At 52.3% G+C, this 23,543-nt stretch overlaps 1 protein-coding gene and 1 long non-coding RNA gene across 7 annotated transcripts in view; one reads left to right on the forward strand and one right to left on the reverse strand.

Annotated features, from left to right (window-relative positions):
- The window catches only part of FOXP4 (forkhead box P4), a 54,566-nt gene extending 52,309 nt beyond the window's left edge, over positions 1 to 2,257 (reverse strand). For 5 of the 6 annotated variants that reach the window (XM_023212772.2, XM_023212774.3, XM_023212773.2 and 2 more), the window contains exon 1: positions 1,722 to 2,257. The gene's annotated coding sequence lies outside the window, so the exon portion shown is untranslated. The remainder of the gene's footprint in view (positions 1 to 1,721) is intronic. The other variant, XM_023212776.1, reaches the window with a different exon arrangement.
- Positions 2,258 to 2,338: 81 nt separating this feature from the next.
- The window catches only part of LOC111543030, a 24,008-nt gene continuing 2,803 nt past the window's right edge, over positions 2,339 to 23,543 (forward strand). The window contains exon 1 of the long non-coding RNA XR_002731735.1: positions 2,339 to 2,493. This is a non-coding gene — a long non-coding RNA (uncharacterized LOC111543030). The remainder of the gene's footprint in view (positions 2,494 to 23,543) is intronic.

Genomic DNA, 23,543 nt, shown 5'->3' on the forward strand with positions numbered 1-23,543 from the left:
GGGTTCGGCGGTGGGACCGGCACAGACCTTTCCGCAGCTACAGGCCATACGACAACCCCGCTGCTCTTTCTTTCTGCGGGCACTCGGGTCAATCCTAACAACTGCCCCTCAAGTTGTGTGTGCTGCCCTAACCCTCAATCCCAGACCCGACACAGTGCGTGCTGGGGCGAATCTAGGCTGGTCTGCAAAACCGGGGTGAAGATGCTGAAGTTCAGGTAAAAACCCGCATTGGCCAAAATGCTCCCGGGCTTTCTCAGGAGCCACCCGAATGGCAACTTCAGACTCGGGTTTGCTTCTCCGGACTCCCCACCCCCTATCCCCGGCTCCAGGGGCCGCCGTCAACCTGCGGGGAGACTAGGCGTTGGGGTGCTAGACACGCGGTGATCTCCGGACGCCCGAAACGCCAGGCGCCGAGTGAGCGAGGAAACCAGCCGGGAGGGGGCTGGCCAGGGAAGCCGAGGAGCAAAGGGAAGAGCGGGGCGCGCTCTGGGCTCAGGGTTCCCATATCCTTTCCCCCTAACCTAGGATCGGGGTGGGACGCAGGTGTGTTCACGAGGTTGCCCCAATTGGGGGACAGAGGGAATCCGCCGCCGTCTGGGCCTCTGCCTCAAAATCCGCATCCCGCGAAATTACGCGGTCCTTTGCGCGGGCGGTAGGGACCCCAGGTCGCATTCTAGCGCCACTGGCTCTGCTCTGATGCAGCCCAAGGAAGTTTGTTTGGCGTGGATGGGGAGCCCGAGGCTTAAGCGCCGCCGGCCAGAGAGGTGCTGAGGTTGTCCAGGGGAGATACCAGACTCCTTAGTTGGGAGGGGAGGTCCTATTCGGTCACTCCGGGCTCCTTCCCTGGTGGCCTCCGGGCCCCCCGCGGCTGCCCTCTTCTCCCCCTACGTGGTGAAGCGGGAGCTCTTTCTCTCCACAGCGGGTGAGTAGAGGTGTCAGCCAGATCGTTTCCCCACCCTCCACCTCCGGCGCACAAATCACAGGGGCCATTTCCAGACGCTCTCAAGTCCCCAAGAAGTTTTCCGCTCTATACCCGAGCTGACTGAGCGATGGGAAAGGGGCTGACCGGCCCTGGCACTTCCGAGGTGCGACCTCAGCAAGGCAAGTACCCTCTTCACCACAGACGACGCGGCGGGTAGGACCGCGATCCCCCGCTCTCTTGCCCCCACGTTCATCTGCCTCCGGCGCGTCCTGGGGAGTCCAGTACCGACTAGAGTTGGGGGGAGCCACTTCCCTTCCCAGCTCAGGCAAGTTTGGGCCGGTAAGTATTCTTTGTCTGACTCGGGGCAGGGAGGGGGTCGCGCCCCCGTACACCCCATTCCCAGCGGCACGGCAGGGAGGGGGCGGGGCCCAGATTCTTGGGGAAGGGCGGGCCTCGGTGGCCTCTCCTGCCGCCCCCCTCCCCGCCCCGGCCTCCGGCTGCCCCCATTCCCGTCGCGCCACAGCCCCCACCTGTTCCTGAGGCAGCTCCGGCCCGCGGGGGCCCGGGCCAGGGGCGGAATGTCGCGGCTGCGTGGGGTCAGTGCGCCACGGCCGGCCCTGGCTGGAACAAAGTGCGCCGGCCAGGGCCCGGCTCCTCCCGGCGCCCGGCGCGTCTCGGGCGGGCAGTTTGCAAACACAAAGTGAGCCAGCGAGCGGGCGAGAGAGTGCGCGAGCAAGGGAGTTGGTCTGGTAGCCTGCCCAGCCCCCACCCGCGTCCCTGGGCCCGGCCTGACACCTACCTGTCCCGCCCGGCCGCTCCGTGCGGGCTCCGGCCCGTCAGCCCGCGCGGGGCATGGGGCTCGCTCCGGTCGCAGCCCGGGCCCGCCGCCGCCCGCCGGGGCTGCCCCTCTGCGCCGCCCCGCGCCGCGCAGCTCCCGGGCGTCCTCCCAGCGCGCCGCGCCGATCGCTGCGCGCCTCAACCCCGCCGGGGCATCGCACTTTGTGGGCTGCTTGGCTCGCTCCGGCTCCGCTCCTCCTTCCCAGTCCTTCCGCGACGCTCGTCAGCTTGCTCCGGCTCCCGGGCTCCCGGACCCCGGCGTCCCCGCCCCCGGCCCGGCCCTGGTTCCGGCCCGGGCTCCTCCCAGCCGCGCCGCCGCCGCCTGCGCCGCGCCCTCCTCGCGGGCTGGGGGCTCCGTCCCGGCCGCCGGCCGCACTGCCCGGTCCGCAGGGGCGGTGGGCTCTGGACTCCGAGGGGCTGCGACTGAGCCTGGGCTGCGAGTGGCTGCGAGCGGGCGGCGCGCGGGCGGGGCGGGATGGGGCGGGGGAGGAGGAGGGTGGAGAGGGAAGGAGGGAGCGCGCGGAGCGCGAGGGAGGAGGGAACGAGAGAGCAAGCGGCGGAGGGAGGGGAGACCAACTTCTAGTGCTACCATAATTCGCCTAAAGCAGGTGCAGCAACTTTCACCCCGCCTGGCAGACCGCTGAGAGCTAGAGAAGACCACGTGCACCAAACTTTAGGGGAGGAAAAATGGGAACGTGGGGAGAAGACGTGGGGCGGCAGATCAGAAAAAGATGGTAGGTGGAGGGACCCCAGGGATTCACCCTGGCCTCGGACTCATCCTATGGCGCGCTTGCAAACCCCGGCCATTCCCTGGAGTCTGGAGGTACGGCCAAGTCCTGCTCCCACACGGTTCACTGGTTCCCGGCGGGCTGCGCTCGGCGCGGGGAGTGGCCGGGGGCCCAGAGACGGAGCCAGCGTCAGGCTCGGGCCCTGCCTGGCCTCCCTCCTGCTCCCCACTGCGTGGGGGCTGAGGGTGGGCTTTCTGAGCCGAGGGTAGGGGGTGGGGAGGCCCTTTCAGGGCTTTGTGAACGGTCACCCCCAGGCGCGCACTGCCTCCCTCTGCGGAAAGGGAATTTCCCGGATAGTGTTCTGCGAACCAGTGAAGAAGGGGCCCAAGGCCAGAGCCATGCGGGCAAAGTGAAGTGCAAAGTTGAGGACGAATTAGATTGTAAACAAAACTCCGCGTCTCTGAACATCGCTTTTGCCCAGGGGGACTGGAGGGGTTGTGGTGGTGGTGGTGGCGATGGTGTGTTTGGCTTGGGAGGGGGAGGTCTGGGTGAGGAAATGCCCACGGCCCAAGGGGCAGGGCTGTATTGGTAGCAGACGCACCACTCAGAGTCCCGTGGAAATCTGAATACCCGTCCCACCTCCCCGCCCCACACACGCCAGCAACATGTCCCATCTGTCTGCGTGTGTTGGGGGTAGGGAGAAGTGAAGGAGGCCTCAGGAGTCCTCATGAAGTATCCCAACCCAGTCAGTGATGCCAAGTCCCCATGACCAAGGGAGGATCCTGCTGTGGGATCAGGACAGGAAGACAATGGCTCTTGAAGCCTCCCCTGGTCCTAAATCCTCAGGCAGGTGGACAAGGGGCAGGCATAGTGTGTGAGCCCCTGTGGAGTGGGAGCTGTAAGCCTGAGGGGTGGGGGTGGAGCTGCAAGGATTGATGCTAAGATGCCTGGGGGAGGGGATTTCTTGGCCCTTCCAGTGGGCCTTGAAAGGAAAGGGGATGTCAGAGAGGAGGCACCCTCTTGGGTTGTTTTTCATCACTTCTGTCCCTTTTCTGTAATGTTATTGACACCTGCACAGGTCCACATTTTATGTATTTGCCCTGCTGGGCAAGTGTGACAGGCATACTTAGGTCTTGCTGGAGCATTTTAGATTTCTAGGTGTGAAATTGTGCAGGGAAGACTCTAAGTGCCATTTATGTGGATATCTCGGTGTCCTTTCCAGTGTGGCAGCTGAGATAACCATAGCCATAAGAATAAAATAACAGCTAACATCTGAGTCGTACCACCCACCAGCCATTTAATCTTCACAGTAACCCCAGGAGGGAGATATTTCTATTATCTCCATTTTATAGAAGAGGAAACTGAGGCACAAAGAGATCAAGTCACTTGTCTGGGCTTACACAGCTGCTGGTCAGTGATGAGCCAGATTCCAACTAGAGCCACTTCAATGAGGACAAGAAAGAAACTCATGGTGGTCTCTGAGGTGGCACTGCCTGCTTGTGGGTTAGCTGAGGGGAAGGATATTCTGGGAGAAAGAAAGCCGTTGGTAGTACTATCTGATTTACCTTCTGTCGAGGGCCAGCTCTGGTGGAAGTCATGGTGTGTGGACAGCCCCAGGCCAAGCCTGGAGTGGCAGGTCCTTGTGTCAGACCAGCTGGGCCAGTGACTATGTCCTCATTTCTCCTTCCCATCCTTCTTGCAGCAAAGGCTGAGGGTGGGGTGAGAACTAGGGGCTTTGGAGACAAAAGAGAGAATTTCTGTAGGGGGCCATGGAATAAGGTGACTTCTGAGGGACTTCTCCAGCCCTTTTCTGGCTGGTTCACTGAATGCTTTTCCCATCCCCTTCCTGCAGCAGCCCTTGTACCTCACACATGGGCTCACTTGCCCAGAGGGATTGCCCTGGGAAATCCTTCACTTTCAGTTCAGTTTACCCCTCATCTCCAGGCCAGTTCAGTTCCCAGCTCCCTGTGGGCTACAGTGGGGGCTCAAGGCATCAAAAGACCCTGTCTTGTCTTCACCTAAAAGGCATTTTAGGGAGGAAGACAAAGCCTCCCCAAAGAAAGATACAGAACAAATGCCCCCAAATCAAAGAAGCCAGTCCAAAGCCCTTCTTCCTGGTGCAACAGCTTCGTTAAGAAGGTTGAAAAGAGTAGTCCTTGGCTCCAAGGTGGGAGTGACTGGGAGCAGGCAGGAGGATCCCCTTTCTGTCCTTGTTCCTTCACAGGACTCAGGGCAGGTGCAGGTGCTTTGGCGGTGGCGGGAACCAAGGCTCATGGCTTAGCCCCTCCATGGGGGCCATAGTTAAGAGCACAGAGGCTAGAGTCAGGCAGCCTTGGGTTGAACTTCAGCCTCTGTCACTTAACCAGTGTGTGACTGAGGCAAGTTACATGATGTTTGAGTCTCAGTTTCCTCACTCATCAATTGGGAGGTTAGGAGGCCTCCTTGGGTGGTTGGGAGGGAGGATGGGCAAAACTTCTAGCCTGGTAATGTGTTCCTCACATGCTTTCCATAATTACTTATTTTCCCTTTGATGAGCTCCAGGATGAGGAATGTTGACCTCACAAAGCTGCAAATCATGAGTTGCCACTTATTAAATGCTTGCCAGGCAGTCGAATAATGTGCTGTTCAGCTTATCACCCCAGCAATGGTGACTCTTCTCCAGGTGAAGCTGAGAGAGGTCAAATGACTTGCTCAGGTCACAGAGCTAGGAAGTAGTGTGGCAAGGACTTGCTCCCAGGTCTCCTGCTCTGAAGCAGATGCCCTTTCCCAAGGTCAGCCGCCATCCTATTGTGGAGGTGAAGTGGGCTGATAGATGAGCTTGTTCCTAGCAGCAGGCCTGATACTCAGGAGTAGGTTGGGGTGGTAGTGATGTGTACATCTAGAAACATTTGCTTCATTCCCATGGTCCCAACAAACCTAAGCCCAGATATTTTATATTTATGTTATTATTATTATTGAGACAGAGTCTCACTCTGTCACCCAGGCTGGAGTGCAATGGCGCGATCTAAGCTCACTGCAACCTCCGCCTTCCGAGTTGAAGCAATTCTCCTGCCTCAGCCTCCCGAGTAGCTGGGACTACAAGCTCATGCCACCATGCCCTGCTAAGTTTTGTATTTTTAGTAGAGATGAGGTTTTGCCATGTTGGCCAGGCTGGTCTCGAACTCCTGACCTCAAGTGATCTGCCTGCCTTGGCCTCCCAAAGTACCGGAATTACAGGTGTGAGCCACTACACCTGGCCAAAAACTATTTTTTAGTTATTGAGGAATAAAACTTTATCAGCATAGGCCGGGAGTGGGGGCTCACGTCTGTAATCCCAGCACTTTGGGAGGCTGAGGCAGGCGGGCAGATCACCCAAGGTTGGGAATTCGAGACTAGCCTGACCAACATGGAGAAACCATCTCTACTAAAAATACAGAATTAGCCAGGCGTGGTGGCACATGCCTGTAATCCCAGCTACTCGGGAGGCTGAGGCAGGAGAATCGCTTGAACCTGGGAGGCGGAAGTTTCAGTGAGCTGAGATGGCACCATTGCACTCCAGCCTGGGCAACAAGAGCGAAACTCCATCTCAAAAAACAAGACAAAACAAAAAATAAAAATAAAACTCATATTATCAGCATAATGCAGTAACTCCACTCCACTCCGCTCCTAAGTATATGCCAATAAAAATGCATATGTACATATGTTCACCAAAAGGCATACACCAGAATGCTATGCCATCTATTCGCATGTGCTCACTATTCACAATAGCCGTCAACAGTGGAATAGGTGACTAAACCACGGTCTTCTCATCCGTGGGCTAGTACTTGGCAATGAGAATGAGCAAACCATTGCCACATGCAACAACATGGAGGAATCTCACAAATATAATGTTGCTCACAAATATAATGTTGAGCATAAAAGCCAGATACAAAAGAAAACACAGTTTGATTCCATTGATATGAAATTCAAAACCCAATCCAATGAATTTATGGCATTAAAACTCAGGAGCATGACTATTTTAGGTGGAGGTGTGATGGAGGGGCACAAGGGGATTCCTGGGGGTCTTTTTGAATTTGGGAGTTGGTTACATACATGTGTTCACTTTGTAAACATTAATTGAGCTATACATTTTGTGCTTAAAAATGAAACATGTAAACATCATTGCTAATATAGGCCTTTTCCATGACTCTCCTTCTTTCCCATTCTCCATCCTTCCCTTGTGGTTTCCTGAAGTTGGCCTTCCCAAGTAAGTTTTCTACTCTTACTGCTTTGGTATTGCTTGGGTATCTCAAAATTTTCTTTTGTTTTAGTTATTTATTTTTATTCATTTTTGTGGCATAGTCAAATATCAAGCAATTAAAATTTTAAATGCAAGGTAGCCTGCTCCTTGTTTTTACTTGTGTTTTGCTGAACTTCATGCTGCCGATATGAATGTCTACATGTTCGTTGCATGTGTTGTGTGTGTCTCTAGGTCACTTACTTAAGAGGCCACTGGACGGTGGCTCAAGCCTGTAATCCCAGCACTTTGGGAGGCCGAGACGGGCGGATCACGAGGTCAGGAGATCAAGACCATCCTGGCTAACACGGTGAAACCCCGTCTCTACTAAAAATACAAAAACTAGCCGGGCGAGGTGGCGGGTGCCTGTAGTCCCAGCTACTCGGGAGGCTGAGGCAGGAGAATGGCGTAAACCCGGGAGGCGGAGCTTGCAGTGAGCTGCACTCCAGTCCGGGCGACAGAGCGAGACTCCGCCTCAAAAAAAAAAAAAAAAAAAAAGAGGCCACTGGAAAGGATTCTACCATATCAGTGTGCCCCGTCTTGTTTTGTCACCCAGCCTCCCACTGATGGGACAGTTCGATTGCAGTGGATGTTTGGGTATTATGGTCTCATTGCTGTGGTAGGCTTCCTTCTGTGACCTCCCTTCCCACTGTGCCTCTCCTTCCCCGCTGTGGTTCCTCTACTCTGGAATCTTTTGCCTTTCCCATCTCCCCACTGTTCCTCCATTCCCTGCTTCCCAATCTTTCTGACTGGGAAAGACCTAGAATTTCTGCTGATTGGAGGTGAGGGAGGAATAGGAGAGGGACAGCCTTTTCCTTTTCCACAAAGACTGCTCTTCCCCAAGATCAATGCTGATTTAAAGAGAGAAATATTTCATTAGGGGTTGACATCTTAATGAACTGTGCCAGGAACTTTCAAGGCACTCTCTAGGCTTCCTCAGTTTTAAGCGGGGCTCCTACCTCTGGGGGACGCTTATCAGTTTACCATATTGTCCCAAGTAGATGACCATGGTAGTGTGGGTAGCTGTAGCAGGGGCTGTGGAGGAGAGGGCCCCCAGGACTGGAGCGAGGCTGGCTTGTCCTTCTAGGTGCCAGGCTGACCAGGGGCCTGGGCCCTTGGAGATGTTTGCAGTTCCTTTTGGGACTTTTAGGGAGTCAGAGACTCAGGGCTTGTCCAAAGGGTAGTGGGCATGGAACTTTGGGCTGATTTGTGGAAAACCAGTCATTAAAAATCAGGAAATAGGCCGGGCGCGGTGGCTCAAGCCTGTAATCCCAGCACTTTGGGAGGCTGAGACAGGTGGATCACGAGCTCAGGAGATCGAGACCATCCTGGCTAACATGGTGAAACCCCGTCTTTACTAAAAATTACAAAAAACTAGCCAGGCGAGGTGGTGGGTACCTGTAGTCCCAGCTACTCTGGAGACTGAGGCAGGAGAATGGCGTAAACCCGGAAGGTGGAGCTTGCAGTGAGCTGAGATCCTGCCACTGCATGCCAGCCTGGGCGACAGAGCAAGACTCCATCTCAAAAAAAAAAAAAAAAAAAAAAAAAAGATCAGAAAATAAACGATAACTTGGCAAACTGAGTGATTTTCCACTAATTGGAACACAGCATCTTTAGGTCAAATGAGATCCCTACATGGAAGGATTTCTGTGCAGGAAGAGAGCAGAACATACTGGGAGGGGCCAAGAGAGCAGACCCAGTGCCTTATCCCTCCCTCATGCACCCCACCCATGGGGGTGGGGATGGGGTGGAGGATGCATGAGGGTAGCAGAAGCCCCAGGAGTGGGCACAGAGAAACGAATTCCCTTTCCGTTCATTTAGTTCTTCCTTATCTTTTTTTTTTTTCTTTTTAGAGACGGGGCCTCCGCTCTGTTGCCCAGGCTGGAGTGCAGTGGTGCAATCACAGCTCACTGTGATCAACCTCCTGGGCTCAAGTGATCCTCCCATCTCAGCCTTCCGATTAACTGTGACCACAGGTGTGAGCTACCACACCCGGGGAGAGAAGGGGTCTCTCTGTTGCGCAGGTTTGTCTCAAACTCCTGGACTCAAATAATTCTCCCGCCTCAGCCTCCCAAAGTGCTGGGATTGCAGGTGCAAGCCACCTCGTCCAGCTCTTCCTTATCTTTTAGGAGCAATCCGACATCTTCCATCCACTTGAAGACTTTTGGATTTAAGTCTCAATTCTGTCACTTTTCTAGCCCAAAATCCTGAAGCAAGGGGCTTGACCTCAGTTTATTAAACTGCAAGATGGGAAGAAAGATGACAGTCTGGCAGAGAGGTCGTGAGGACGCATATGGCTCATGTAGGATTCTTCTCAGTTTAGGCATTGGATAGACTATAGCTACTGTTACTCTTTCTTGATTACCCCAGCCCACTTCTGCCTCTTTCCAGGTGCTTTTTAGCACTCCTATGTCATTGATGTTACAATGTGTTGTTAGCTAACTTATTTAATAAGCTCCCAGTAACTTTTAACAAACCCTATTGTTTGTTAACTGTTTAGCCATTTTATGCCTCATTTCTCCAACTAGATAATAAACTCCTTAGTTTAGGGACCCACAGTTTCAGTCATTTGGGGATTTCTCATTGTACCCAGCTTAATTTCTTTTGCAAGGTAGCTGCACAGTACTTGCATATTGATTTGATTATGATTTGATACTTTAGAGCAAAGTTTAAAAAACAAAAATAGCCTAAAACTTTAGGGCAAGTTGGTGTCCTGCAGTTATCAGCTGCATGTTGTAGGACATATGTAATAACTGTGTCTTCATTGATTGCAAGGAAAGAGCTGGCTGGGGTCAAGGGGGGAACTTGGGTAGAAAATGGAACAAGGAAGACTCTCACTGCCTCAGAGCCACCCCTTTTCTCAGAGGGCTGTGCTCCCCATTCTTCTTATCTCTCCTCTGGCTCCCTTTCTGCTTGTTGACTTAGGATGCCTTCAGAACTCTGTTCTTAGCAGAGGATGCATTCCTTCCCTATGGAACCTGGAAGACCTGAGGCTTGGGGTCTCAGCTGCTGGCCCTGGAAGGTGAGGTGGGATATGAAGGAGGAGAGTTAAAGCCCAGGTAGACTCACATTGAAAATAGCTGCCGTCTGTTGAGCATCGACTGTTCACCAGGCACTTTTAATATGTATCTCTGAGTCCCACAACAGTCCTATTTTTTTTAAGAGAAAGCAGTGCTCCAAATATCAGAGGCAATGAATATAGAGTAGAAATAAGGGAAGGTAAGAGAGTCTTTATACATCCCTTATTGTGTGTGGCATCTGGCTGGGTCCATGGAGTGGGGCTCACACACTTCCTGATCCTTGTAATTCTATGCAAGGTCTGGGCTCCAGGCCCCACCTCCTTCCTGGTTCTCCTGCACCCCCTCTGCTTTCTGGTCTTCACCATGTCCCCTAGGGTCTCCCCCAGTCCCCTCTCCTCTTAACCCATGACTCTCCAGCCCCCAGGACCTCTTTCAAGGTTGTTAGGCAGCAGGAAGTCCCTGGAGCCAGGCAGCTGAAGGCAAACTGAAGCTGGGTCTTGCTTAAAGAAGAACCACCCATGCATCAGGCACTGTGCTAAGCGCGTTCCACACATGACCTCATTTCACCTCCCAACAGTCCTCTAAGATGATGCAACAGATACTTGTTGGTGCCCTGTCTGGTGCACTGTGACTTTTCACCCCTAGGGCTTCCAATCACTAGTGCCTGCCTTTCCTAGCCTAAGGGTTTCCTTTGGGCATTACAGCCCACTTTTCCACTATGTGGGAGGCCAGAAGTGCCAGGGAACTAGCACTTCCTGGAGGAGCCCTCCACCCATAACTGATGGGAATTGGTATATAAATACCCCTACTCCCTCACTCCACTTGTGGGATAACTCCAAGTCATGTGTGCTATGCATACTTCCAGGGTTTCCTCTGTGGGACTGAGCCCATCCTGTAGCTGGCTTGGTAACATATACTTTGTTGCCTCCTTTCCTTGTCTTACTTCCCCACTTTTCTACTGGTATTTCCTTCACCTCCTAAATCAACCATTTGCAATGGAATAGTGTCTCAGGGGCTGCTTCTGTGGGAACCCAGCCTAAATCAGGTTGATACTATTATTATCTTCATTCTATAAATGACAAGACTAAAGCTCAGAAAGGTTGAAATTCATACACGGTTCCACAATTATGTAAGTACAGCACCTGCCTTCATACCCTGGCTTGTTACGCACCAGAGTGATCACCTCATTGCTCTGGTATATGGCTTCTTGAGGGCCCTTTACCTCTCAAGAAGTCTGGTTCAAGGCATTTCCCCTTGGCCTCCTGCCTTGAGAGGTAGGAGGTGGGGAGCAGGGTGGGTCAGGAGTACACTGGGAGTATTTCCAGCCCACCTAGCCCCGGTCTCCCTGTGGGACACTGGCTAGCAGTCATAGCCAGTCTTTGGATTGCAGGCAGAAAGAAGCAGAGAACACTTACAGGGCTGGAGATATGATGAATAGAAAGAAGTGAAAGCCACTGGAGTGCTGGCAAAGAAGAGGACTGAATCAGGGGTACAAGGAGAGGGCGGGCTTGGGGCTGAGGAATCTTTCTGAGCATTTGCAGTACACAGCAGCTCCTGCAAAAACCGAAGGAATGAGATGAGAGATAGGAAAGGATTTATTTTTTTCTGTTTTATTTTAGAGTCAGGATCTCACTTTGACACCCAGGCTAGAGTGCAGTGACGTGACTATAGCTTGCTGCAGCCTCGAATTCCTGGGCTCAAGAGATCCTCCTGCCTTAGCCTCTGAGTAACTGGGACTACAAAAGGATTTCTTGATGTTGGAGTTTGCTCAGCCAGGGAATGTGGAAAGTCCCCTGCTGAGAACCTTCTCAGTTCTCAGACAAGAAATCGGACCAGACAAGAAATTGGCCTGCCTCTTTTGTGAGAGTGGAGGTGGGCCCCTTGGGGCAGGAAAGACCTGATCCCTCCAGAGACAAAAGTTACCTGGTGAGAACACCTTCATGTTTTCTATTTGTTTGGTTTTCATGGCACCTTTGTCTTAGTTTAGGTTCTCCCTGAAGCAGACTCTGACAGTGATTCAAGCATAAGTGGTTTATTTGGGAGGTGGTCCCGGAAATACCAGTGGGGGAGCAGGGCAGGGAGAATGAGGGAAGGCAGCCAATAAAGGGAGTGTTATCCCACTGTCAGCAAGAGGAGTGCGGTCCCACTGGGGACTTGAGCATGCGTGACACACACTGCACACAAGCCAATCCACGGGTGCAGGCCCTAGGGTACTCATCCATCAACCTCCCCTTCATCATGGGCTGCGGCCTCCTTCTAGACACGCTCTCCAGCACTTCCGGCCTGCTCTGGGTTGGAGCCAAGGGTGTTTCCACGGCCAGGAAAAAACCCTCAGGCAAAGAGCAGGTGTTGGCAGTAAGCAGGCTTTTACCTTTAGAGGCGAACACTGAGAGAGATGGGCAGGGCGCCAGTGCCTGCCACACTCTGCCCTACTGTTCTCCTGCTTAACTTTTTCTTTTCATGAGTCTCTGTGGGCTCATCTCATCTCCCACTGTCCTGTCTGAAGCACTGGGCATTGCCCCACTGCTCTCCTCATCATCTGTGCTCTTGGACAAGCCCATGTACTCTCATGGATTTATCTACCACTCGTGAGATGGTGGCTCCCACCACTATCCCGTGTGGAACCTGGATCCCATGCCCATGTCTGTGGGCCTCCAGGGATGGCACACTCAACATGTCCCCAGCCCAAGCCATCTTCTGTATCCATAACATGCTCCACCTCTGCATTTTCTCCCCATTGGTGGCAGCATAATCTACCCAGTCACTCTAGAAACTAGAATCATCCCTTGGTTCTCCTTATCTCTTCCTCTTCACATCCAGTCACCAAGTCCTGTGGCTTCCAAGGCATTTCTCAAAGTCATTCCCTCCTTTTTACCTCCACTCCCGCTACTATTGGTCAGGGCAGGACACTCATCATCTCCCATCTGGAGTATTCCAATAGCTTCCTAGCTGGCCTCCCCACTTCCGGCCTTGTCCTCTTCTGGAGCCTCCCTTCAGTGCATCCTCCACAGTGGTGAAAAAGTTCTATCTAACATGCCAGCCCAGGCTGGGTGTGGTAACTCATGCCTGTAATCTCAGCACTTTGGGAGGCTGAGGCAGATGGATTGCTTGAACCCCATCTTTAATAAAAATTAAATAAATAAAATTCCAGCCTGACCTTGTCATGCCCTGCTTAAGACGCATTCAAAATTCATGCACCTTGGCTGGGTGCACAGGGTAGAAGGTACCCTTTCTTGAACCTCTGGTTCTATCCCTGGCCACTCCCAGCTCTGCCACCTGGGACTTGTGGCATGTTCTGTGCTCTTCCGTGTAGCTGGGCTTCATCTCAGACTGTGTCCCCTGCTTGGAATATCTTTTCTCCCATATGCTTTCACTGCTAAGACCCAGCTCAGATGGCACCTCTTCTTGGAAGTCTTCCCTGAATGCCCCAGGCTGGATTAGACACTCTTCTTTTGTGCTCTTGTATCAGTGCAAACATCAGAAAATCCACTTCAAATGGGCTTAAATAACAATGAAAATTGACTGGCTTTTGCACCTGAAAGTCAAGGGAGCAGGACTCGCTGCAGATGATGTGTGATCCAGGGACTTAAAACGATGCCCTTGGGTTCTCCCATTGCTTCACTCTGCTGTTTTCTGGGTGGGCTTTATTCTTAGAGTCCTTGGAGGGAGTCCCATCAGCTTCAGACTCACATCCAGCCCAATTCAGTCCAGTGAATTGTTCAAGCCAACACTTAGCTTATTTGGACTTGACTAAGGATTGACTTGCCCTTCTCCAAACCCATCAAAATGGCCAAGGGCTTACAGTGTTCTACTTCAGGGGTTGACAGATGATGGCCAAATCCTGCTTACCACTTGTTTCTGGAAATAAAGTTGTATTGGAGCGCAGCCACATTCATTTGCTTATGTATCATCTGTGGCTGTTTTTATGTGACAGGGGCAGAGTTGGGCAGTGGAGGCAAAGACCAGCAAACTTTTGCTGTATTTTAAGCTCTGCAGGCTATGAGGCAAAATTGAGAATATGCAGGGATTTGCATAACAAGAGAGAAAACAAATTTCCACAAAATTTTTATTGATGAAATTACAATGACAATAATAATTGAGTACTTTTTTTTTGGTAATACAGGTCTAATAAGAAGAATGAAATTTGGGGAAAGGGGATAACATTTTGCTTGGTTGGGGTTCAAAGTTAATGCTCCCTATTATCAAATCGACCACCAATGTTCATCTGTGAAAACCACTTAGCTAACAGACCATACAAAACCAGGCAGGATTTGGTCTGTGAGCCACAGTTTGCAGACTCCTGAATTAAATCAAAGCATTACAGAGCTAAGGGAAAAGACAGTGGGAAGCTGATACTGGAGATGATACTGACCCTATAGGTCTGTGCGAGGCATCTTATAAGGCATTTCTTTATAAGGCAAGTTCATGTCCATTGAGCCCCTTAATCCTGACAAGAATTCTATGAGGGTAGGCAGGGCAAGGGTGGTCGTACACTCTTCAGAGAGGAAACTGAGGCTCAGAGAGAAGTGGCTTGTCTGAAGTTTCATTGCAAAGCCTCTCTGGGACACCTTTGAGTATGCTAAGACGTGGACCTTGGAACATGTGCTTTGTTGAGTAATTGAACAATTATGGTGTCTCCTGGTTGGAAGACAGAGGCTAAGCCAGCAGAGGGACCGGCTGGTCTGAACATGGCCTGGGAGACTAAGTTTCCAGCTGGTTCTGTGACATCCAGTGGTCTCCAGGAATGTGGCTGATCAGCATGGTGCCTAGGAACCCAGTGTAGCTTCAAGACTCTCTGAGCATAGGCCTGTCTCCCTATGCAGGACTGGGGATACCAGCATAGCAGCTAAAAAGAAATCAGGGCTGGGCGTGGTGGCTCACATCTGTAATCCCAGCACTTTGGGAGGCCAAGGCAGGAGGGTTGGTTGAGACCAGCCTGGGCAACATAACGAGACCCCTTCTCTCTTTTTTTTTAGATGGAGTGTCACTCTGTCGCCCAGGCTGGAGTGCAATGGCGTGATCATGGCTCACTGCAACCTCCGCCTCCCAGGCTCAAGCAATTCTCCTGTCTCAGCCTTCCAAGTAGCTGGGATTACAAGCACCCACCATCATGCCTGGCTAATTTTCATATTTTTGTAGAGACAGGTGTTTTGTAGAGATAGGTGTTTCATGTTGGTCAGGCTGGTCTTGAACTTCTGACCTCAGGTGATCCTCCTGCTTCAGCTTCCCAAAGTGCTGGGATTACAGGTATGAGCCACCGTGCCTGGCCATGAGACCCCTTCTCTACAAAAAATACAAAAATTAGCCAGGCATGATGGCATGTGCTTGTAGTCCCTCAGGAGGCTGAGGGAGGAAAATCGCTTGAGCTCAGGAGGGGAAGGTTGTCGTGAACCAAGATCTTACCATAGCATTTCAGCCTGGGCAACAGAGCAAGACTCTGTCTCAAAAAACAAACAAAAAATAGAAATCAGACTTCAGGCAATAATGCCCAGCCCCACAAACAAAGATTTTGACCCTGTACCTCACTGGCTGCAGCTTTCAATGCCTGGCCTCATCTGGGTCCCTGAGGAGCAAGCTTGCATCCTGTGTCCTGTGGGCAGGCTGTGGGTAGCCCTCCTCCAGGCTTACCTGGCCTCAGGTAGGGCTGCCCAAGGTCAGGGAGGGTGGGTAGAGGCAATCAGATGTGAAGGACAGATGCTGAGTTCCTTTCCAGGATGATGATTTGTAGGTACTGAGCATGTGTGTTCTGGCACATACAAATACACACACAGACACTTCACACATTCCCTGTCTCACACATGTTTTCACACTCCCATAGTCACCTCCATCTTCACTACCACCATCTCATACTCACATACATGCACACTCTCATGGTTTCTCACTTTTTTTTTTTTTTTTTTTGAGATGGAGTCTGGCTCTGTCGCCCAGGCTGGAGTGCAGCGGCATGATCTCAGCTCACTGCAACCTCTGCCTCCCTGGTTCTGGCGATTCTCCTGCCTCAGCCTCCCAAGTAGCTGGGATTACAACCATGCGCCACCACACCCAGCTAATTTTTGTATTTTTAGTAGAGACGGGGTTTCACCATGTTGGCCAGGCTGGTCTAGAACTCCTGACCTCAGGTGATCCACCCGCCTTGGCCTCCCAAAGTGCTAGGATTACAGGTGTGAGCCACCGTGCCCGGCCAGTTTCTCACATTTTGTCATGCACTCTCAAGCTCGCACAACATATTCATATGCACAACATGTTCATACATACCTCTATTAGTTTCCTGGGACTGCCACAACAAAGTATCACACACTGGGTAGCTTAAAACAATGGGAATTTATTGTATCACAGTTTTGGAGACTAGAAGTCCAAAAGCAAGGTTCTTTCTGAGACTTGTGGGGAAGGTCCTTTCCTTGCTTTTGCTGGCTTCTGGTAGCCCCAGATATTCTTTGGTTTGGAGGTGCATCACTTCAGCCTCTGCCTCCATCTGTCTCTGTGTCTTCACATGGACATCTTATATGGACACTAGTCATATTGCACGAGGGCCACTCTATTCCAGTAGGGACTCATCCTAACTGATTACATCTGCAGTGATACTGGTTCCAAACAAAATCATATTCAGAGGTGCTGGGGTTAGGACAAAAAGATATTTGAGGAGGAGCACAATTCAACCCAAAACACCACCTACAGCCATAAAATCTCACATGCACAGGCCATACTGCCATAGTGACACAGATATAAACATACATTCCCATAATCACACAAATCACACATTCCCATATACACTTTCAGGATCAGACACTCCCATGGTCCCCCCACACGTACACATACACATGCATACACACGCATGGCGAGGTCATCACACACCCACTCCTTTAGGTTCCCAGTCTTACAGCCCTACACACCCCCTACAGTCACACCCCTTCACACGCCCTCCTGCCCCCGCCTCACTCCCAGAGGCCACCCTGCGGAGGTCACGCTCAGAGACCCGGCACATTTGCAGTCTCGCACTTGGCTCATACATCTCACATCCTCTCCCACCCACACAGTCTCTCCCCTCTGACTCCTCCGCCCAGCTCACCAGTTCCCCCACCAACCCTCATGGTGAGGAGGCAGCAGACTGGCTCTGTCCCACTCCAGGGGGGCACCAGGTGGCTCCCCCCTTGTCCTCTGGAATCTGGTGCCCCCACAAGCCTTCTGCCTTTTCAGACTCCCACGCTTCCCTCTCAGGGGCAGACAGACACATCCACACACTCTCACGCTCACACACACACACTCGCCCCTCCGGCAGCCCCACGGCAGCAGTCTGTTCCTCATTATGGGCCAATGCGCCTGTTTACTCACCCAGCTGGAGATGGTTAGAGAGTGATAAATAATGAAAGAGAAAACAGGCTTTTCCCCTCTGTGGCTTCTATTTATGTAACATGTGTCACTGTGCATTCACAGACTTTGTTTCGGAGCTGGTTGCAGGAAATAGTTTATTTTTTCCGGACGGTGGCTTAAGGGGTGGGGAGGTGGGGGGCAGGGTTTGAGTTTCTGGTCTCACGCCCATAGGAGTTTCGGGATCTGGCTCCCACAGTCCTCTTCCCCTGGTGCCTCCTCTCCTCACCTCCCCTGACACCCCCGGGGGTGGACATCATGGCTAGAGGCTGCCTCAGAACGGGGTTCTCCCACTCTACCTATTTGGAATGGGCTGGGGTGGTTGGGGGCCCCTCCCAGCTGCCTCTGAAACCTCCCAAACAGATGGGCTTGTTTTAAGAGCCAGAGAGCTCGAGGCTGGGACTCCCAGAGAGGAGGCAGTTGGACAGGGGCTTCCTAGGTAGCCTGCACCTGTTGTTGGGGGAGGATGCAAAATGATTAATTCTATAAAATAAGAAAAAAAAAGATCAATACCTCGTGTTCACTTAGCACTTTCATCCTCGTGGTCTCTCTCAGGCCTCACAACTTTTAATGGCCACTTGCCAGATGAGAGAACTGGAGGAGGGCTTGCCATGGTCTGTGCAACTGGCTGATGAGGAGCCAGAACTTCACACTCAGGCCTCTGAGTCCAGAAGAGCCTCACACACCCCGCTGCCTCCTCCTCCCAAGGGTGCCTCCCTTGGTAAAGTTCTGGTCACCCTCACTCATTCTAAGGTGGATGGGAGTAGTTATAAGGGTGTGGGGGTTGGAATTTGGGGAAAGGTGAGTCATCAGAGGTCTGAGAAGTGTCCCCTTCCCCGCCCTTTCCTAAACACTAAGGTGAGCCTCCTTTGGGTGACAAACCAGAGAAGGAAGAAGCAGCAGAAGGCTGCCCTGCTCCCCAACCGCCAGTGCAGGGAGGCTCTTGGGAAGTTGGAAGGACACCTGCCCCGACCTGAGCCTGTCTGTTTGAATGCCAGGGCAGGGAGACAATGTCTTTGTTTGACATGAAGTCCTGGTTGTACCCCAGGTCACCTGCTGGGAAGACCCAAAGGTTCCGACCTTTGAGGAATATAGCATCCACTGTGGAAAATGGGCCCAGAAGCCCCCAACTCCTGCAGGCTGTAGGGGATGAATATATATAGGTGCCAGGGGACTAAGGTGCAGGACAGAATCCTGCCCAGTGATCTCAGGGTTCTTGCAGGGAGCATCCCACAGGAATCTCCTGGCTGGGGGGTGAAGCAGCCACCTTCCCAAGACAAGGACTTTAAACATGGTCTGACAAGCAAGAGCACATATGGGCCAAGGGCAAAAGAGAAAAAGTGCTAAGGAGGCAGTTTTCAAATTTAGTGGGTGACAGATTCACAAGGGAGCTTATTAAATGCAGATCCCCAGGCTCCTTTCCTGGCGTTGATTCGGCAGGTCGGGTGGTGGTGGGGGGGGGCAGGAATCAGCATGGTTAGCAAGTTCCTGAGAGTTCTCAGACTGGTGGTTTCCCAAAGACTGGGAGACAACAGTGCCCTATGTGGGCCCTGGAGGCAACCCCCCTGCCCCAACACACAAAGATGAGATGCAAGCATCATGGTTAGGTCAGGAGGGAATTTGACTTCCCCCAAAGAGTGAGAATGATTTGGTTAGAGAATGATAAAATTCATCTGGTCCGAAGGAAGGGAGGGAGAAAGAGAAGAAGGAAAATATAATATACCAATACCTATATGTGCCAAGCTGTTACAGGACACTTTTCGTTTTGCTTTGTGTTTTTTGTTTTTTAGAGGCAGGGTCTTGCTATGTGGCCCAGGCTGGAATGCAGTGGCACAATCAAATCATAGCGCACTGCAGTCTTGAATTCCTGGACTCAAGTGATTCTCCTGCTTCAGCCTTCCGAGTAGCTGGGACTACAGGTGCATGTCACCATGCCTGGCTGTTACATGACATTTTTACCTGGCTGCTTTGACTTTTTGACATTCATATCCATTTTTGGAACCTAAAATGCTGTCAACATTCTATTTCTTATTACCAAGTAATGCTCATACAGACATACCCGCCACAGCCCGAGTCAAAACTTTGTGTCAGCTGGAATGTTGTGCACACCTTGGAGCATTTACCACATGCTAGGCATTGTTTTCAGTGCTTTGCACATACTGCTTTGTTTTTTACTGCACCACAACACCGACAGGCAATACTATTCCCATTTTACTGATGGGGAGAGCAAGGGTCAGAGAGGTTTAGTGACTTGCCTAAGGCCACCCAGCTACGTCAACCCTGGCAACAGGAAGAGCTGGTGCTTCTGTTTTTTTACTGATCCAGGGAGAGGCCTGCTTGGGGAGGTAGAGGGACTGAATCCAGATCCTGCTTTATAGCCCCCTCTCCAGGACTCCCTCCCTCCCACTCTGGAATGGAGAGGTGGATGGAGAGGCACCCTCTCTGCCACTCACTCAACCCCTCTGCCTTTAGGACCCTATCAACTCTCACAAAGCCCACCCAGCTTGCACCCTGAGCTCTCTCCCAAGAAGCTGAGCCCCTGAGGTCTCAGGCACTCCCTTCCAATTCAGTCCCTGGAGCACTTATGACTCTGAGGGAGTCCCCAGAGAGGGGGCTGAAAGAGGTAGGGGAGCTTAAGGAGCACCTTTCCTGGGCTTCCAGGAGCCTCTTTTATCCCTATCCCCTTGGCAGAATGGGTGTGTCACAACTGGAGGGTGGGGGTGTATCGGGACCGCAGAACTGGCCAGACCTATGGTCCCAGATGTTTGTTCAGGCTGTGGGCTGAGCCTGATTTCAGATGTAGGGACTCACAGCAGCTTCATGGGGGTCCTGCCCAGACCCCCACATGGACATTCACTTGCTCACTTGCACACACCCGTGCCCTCCTGCGACTCCCCTCCACACAAAGTTCCACTTACGAAAACCCAGACAAAGCTCCAGACTCTAATGTCCCTGCGGACAGTGACATGAATGGTAAAAATCATCCTCAACCCCAGGTGCTCTGCACACGCTGACTCTAAACTTCACATTGATCCTGCAAGCACACTTTTCCTGATTACCTCCCCCTTCCCACCACACATCTTACAGATGAGAAAAATGGGCTTCGGAAAAGCCAAGTGACCCATCTGAGGCCACACAGCCACCCCACAGCAGATCGGGGACGGGGGTCCTTCTGTTGCGGAGCTTACCCGCATCCCTCTCACCAGGCCGTTCTTCCCGTCTGGCTCCCAGGACCCAGCAGGTGTTCAGCACGTCCACTGATGAACGTGTATGTCTGTGTTTTCTTTCACACACACTCAGTGCAGGCTCCAGCTGCCCCTCTCTCCAAACCCACTCTGAGCTGTGATCTCCCTGCAGGCTCAGAAACTTGCAAACCCTTCGGCTTCCTCCACAGCCAGAACTAGCACCAGCCTGAATTCCCTGGGCTCCAGTCTCAGTTTCCCCTAAGTTTCTCAGGCCTGCACACCTGAGCAAGTCCCTCCCTGCTTTGAGCAGACCCACAGCAATGGCTGGGCTCCTGCTCCAGGCCTGACCCCCACTGTAGAAGCCTCTAGGGTCCAGCCACCTCCATTCTCCTCTCTTCCTCTGAAACATCAGGACTGGCACTGCCCCCACTCAGCCCCCTCTCCCTGCAGCCCCCTGGGAGCCCAGGCTTTGCTTGAGGGCAGTGAGTGAAGCCGGCTGTAACAGAGAAACCTCAGGCTCCTCTTTAGAAGTCCCCGGAGGAGGCAGATCTGAGGAAAGGCTGCCGAGAAGGCGCCTGCAGCAATGTCAGCTTGAGAACAACCCGGCTGACAGGATGCGGGGCGAGGATTAAGGTCGGGATCAGGGAAGCCAGGGAAATGAAGGCAAGTTCCCTGCTCCCCTCGCTGCCACCGCTGCTGCCTCAGCTGGGTTTGTCTTCTTGTTTGTTCTGGCTCTGGGAAAGTGGGCGGGGAGGGAAGTGGGCAGGGGTGAGGTGGGGAGGTGGAAGGAAGGACAGGGGAGAGGTGGAGAAGGGCTGGTAGGGGGGGTGGAGGGAGGTGGAGGAAAGAGAAAGTCAGGCCTCCTCTGGGTCTTGGGCTCAGCCAGGGACAGGGTAGAGGCGCAGATGGCCCTTACGTGGGACCCTTCCCCTACACCTGTCCCTATAACTGGTCTACCAGCCAGTAGAGCAGCCAGTCGCCCCCGCCCCCCCCACCCTGGAACCCTCCCTCATGTCCTGAGTGTGGATGGCAGGACCAGTGAGAACAGAATTGACCTTACCCTGAGAGGCTCCCAGATCAATGAAGCAGATGCAGTCTACCTCCAGAGAGGAGGTGAGCCTGTTTCCACCTGTCTACACATGCAAGATCCCCTGTTCTGGGGAAAGACCATTACCCCAACCTGCCTCATCATTGACACGTCACAAGAGTCCAGCCAAATGGGCTACTGATTTCCAGGTCATCCAGTGCACCACAGTTCCAGTGAAACCTCAAATCCTTGCATTGCCATTGGTGTGGTAGTGAAGAACGTGGTTTCTGGTTTCAGATGGCACGGGGTCACCTTTTGGCTCTGCCACTGATTTGCTATGTCACATTGGGCAAGCTGGCTAACTTTCTATGCCTCAGTGGGATAAAATCATAGCACCTCCTTATAAACTTGTCAGGAAGATAGAGGGAGTGGACACGTGCGAAGTGCTTGGCTTAGGGCCTGCCATGGAGGACAGAGGACATATGCCATAGGGTAGCTTTATTTGTTTTTGGGGCAGAGTACAGGAATAAGTGTGGCAATTTGAAGTGACTTGCCTGAAAGCTTCCTGGGGGAAGGGGTGTGGAAATCTGATTTTGGAGGCTGAGACTGGGCAGGGGTAGAGAAGTGAATTGGGGGTATGGAACAGAGCTCCCATTTGCCAGGTGAGTGAGTTAAGGATGTGTCTGGTGAGAGGCAGAGAGGATGCATTTTCTACGAGCCCCACTTCCCCCTCCCAGCCAGGCTTTCTCCAGAGTTCCTGCTTTAACTAGGGGTAACTCTTCCAGCCCTGCCATGGGCAGGCCAGGGGTGCCAAGACCATGAAAAGATGCAGATTTTCATGGTGACCTTCCCAGAATGGGATTTATTCCAGAAACCCTAGCCATTCAGGGCGACTCCACTCGTACCTGGGTTTTCTGGACCTGGCAAGGGAAGAAACAGGCACAGAGTACAAACCTGGAGGCAGATGGTCCCTGGGGTTCGGTTCCAGCTCTGTGACTGATCATCTACGTGCCTTGGAGCCAGTCAGTTAGCCTCTCTGGACCTTAGCTGCCAGGTCTGTGAAATGAGATAGTAATATCTACCTTAAGAGTTGTAATGATGAGTAGTTACTCCATAAATATCCACTGTTGATATTCAACTTAGCAAAGAGTTGCTGAGGTCCAGCTAGCTACTGGGGCCCTAATGAATGAGAGACCCTTTCCTAGCCCTCGAGTAGCTGGTGGCCTGCATGTGAGTCCAAATATGATGCTGAAGGCAGTGGTGCTACCTTAAAGGTCCACCTGGGAAACAAAGAGAAGGAGATCCTGGCATCCATGTCCCAGGCTGCAGGGCCTGCTCCCCTGACCCACCCTGCAGCCCTGCTTGGGTGTCCTCAGCCTATCACCCTATCTCTGGACACCATGGCCAGCAGGCTGAGGATGGGGAGAGTGTTGCGGAGGGAGGGGAATGAGAGTCTAGGGTTCTGGGGTACTGGTAGTTGGGGAAAAGCTCTGCTGGGTCTGATTTCTGGGGGAAAGCCTTGGGCAGTCCCTGCAGAAGTGTGTGAGGAGCACCTTATTGGGGATTTTTTTTCTTTAGGGGCCTGGTTCTGGAATTCTAAAGACACATTTTCTTTTCTTTTTGTTCTGTTAATAAAAGTTATGTATATTTACTGTTTTAAAAAATGGAAAATACAGGCCGGTGCGGTGGCTCATGCCTGTAATCCTGGCACTTTGGGAGTCTGAGGCGGGTGGATCATGAGGTCAGGAGTTCAAAACTAGCCTGGCAAGATAGTGAAACCCCGTCTCTGCTAAAGCTACAAAAATTAGCCAGGCGCGGTGGCAGGTGCCTGTAATCCCAGCTACTCGGGAGGCTGGGCAGGAGAATCGCTGGAATCTGGGCGGCAGAGAGGTTGCAGTGAGCCGAGATCCGGCCACTGCACTCCAGCCTGGGTGACAGAGTGAGACGCCATCTCAAAAAAAAAAAAAAAAAAAAAAAAAAAAACAGAAAATGCAGAAAAGCATAAAAAGGGAAATAAAGATCAGCCATAATCTTCCCACCCAGAGATAACCATGGTACGAGTTTAGCGTATCTCCTAGTTTTTTTTTTTTTTTTTTTTTTTTTGAGACGGAGTCTCGCTCTGGCGCCCGGGCTGGAGTGCAGTGGCCAGATCTCAGCTCACTGCAAGATCTCCTAGTTTTTTTTTTTTTTTTTTTTTTTTTTTT

The sequence above is a fragment of the Piliocolobus tephrosceles genome, chromosome 5 (genome assembly GCF_002776525.5).
Source record: "Piliocolobus tephrosceles isolate RC106 chromosome 5, ASM277652v3, whole genome shotgun sequence".
Taxonomy (NCBI): Eukaryota; Metazoa; Chordata; class Mammalia; order Primates; family Cercopithecidae; genus Piliocolobus; species Piliocolobus tephrosceles.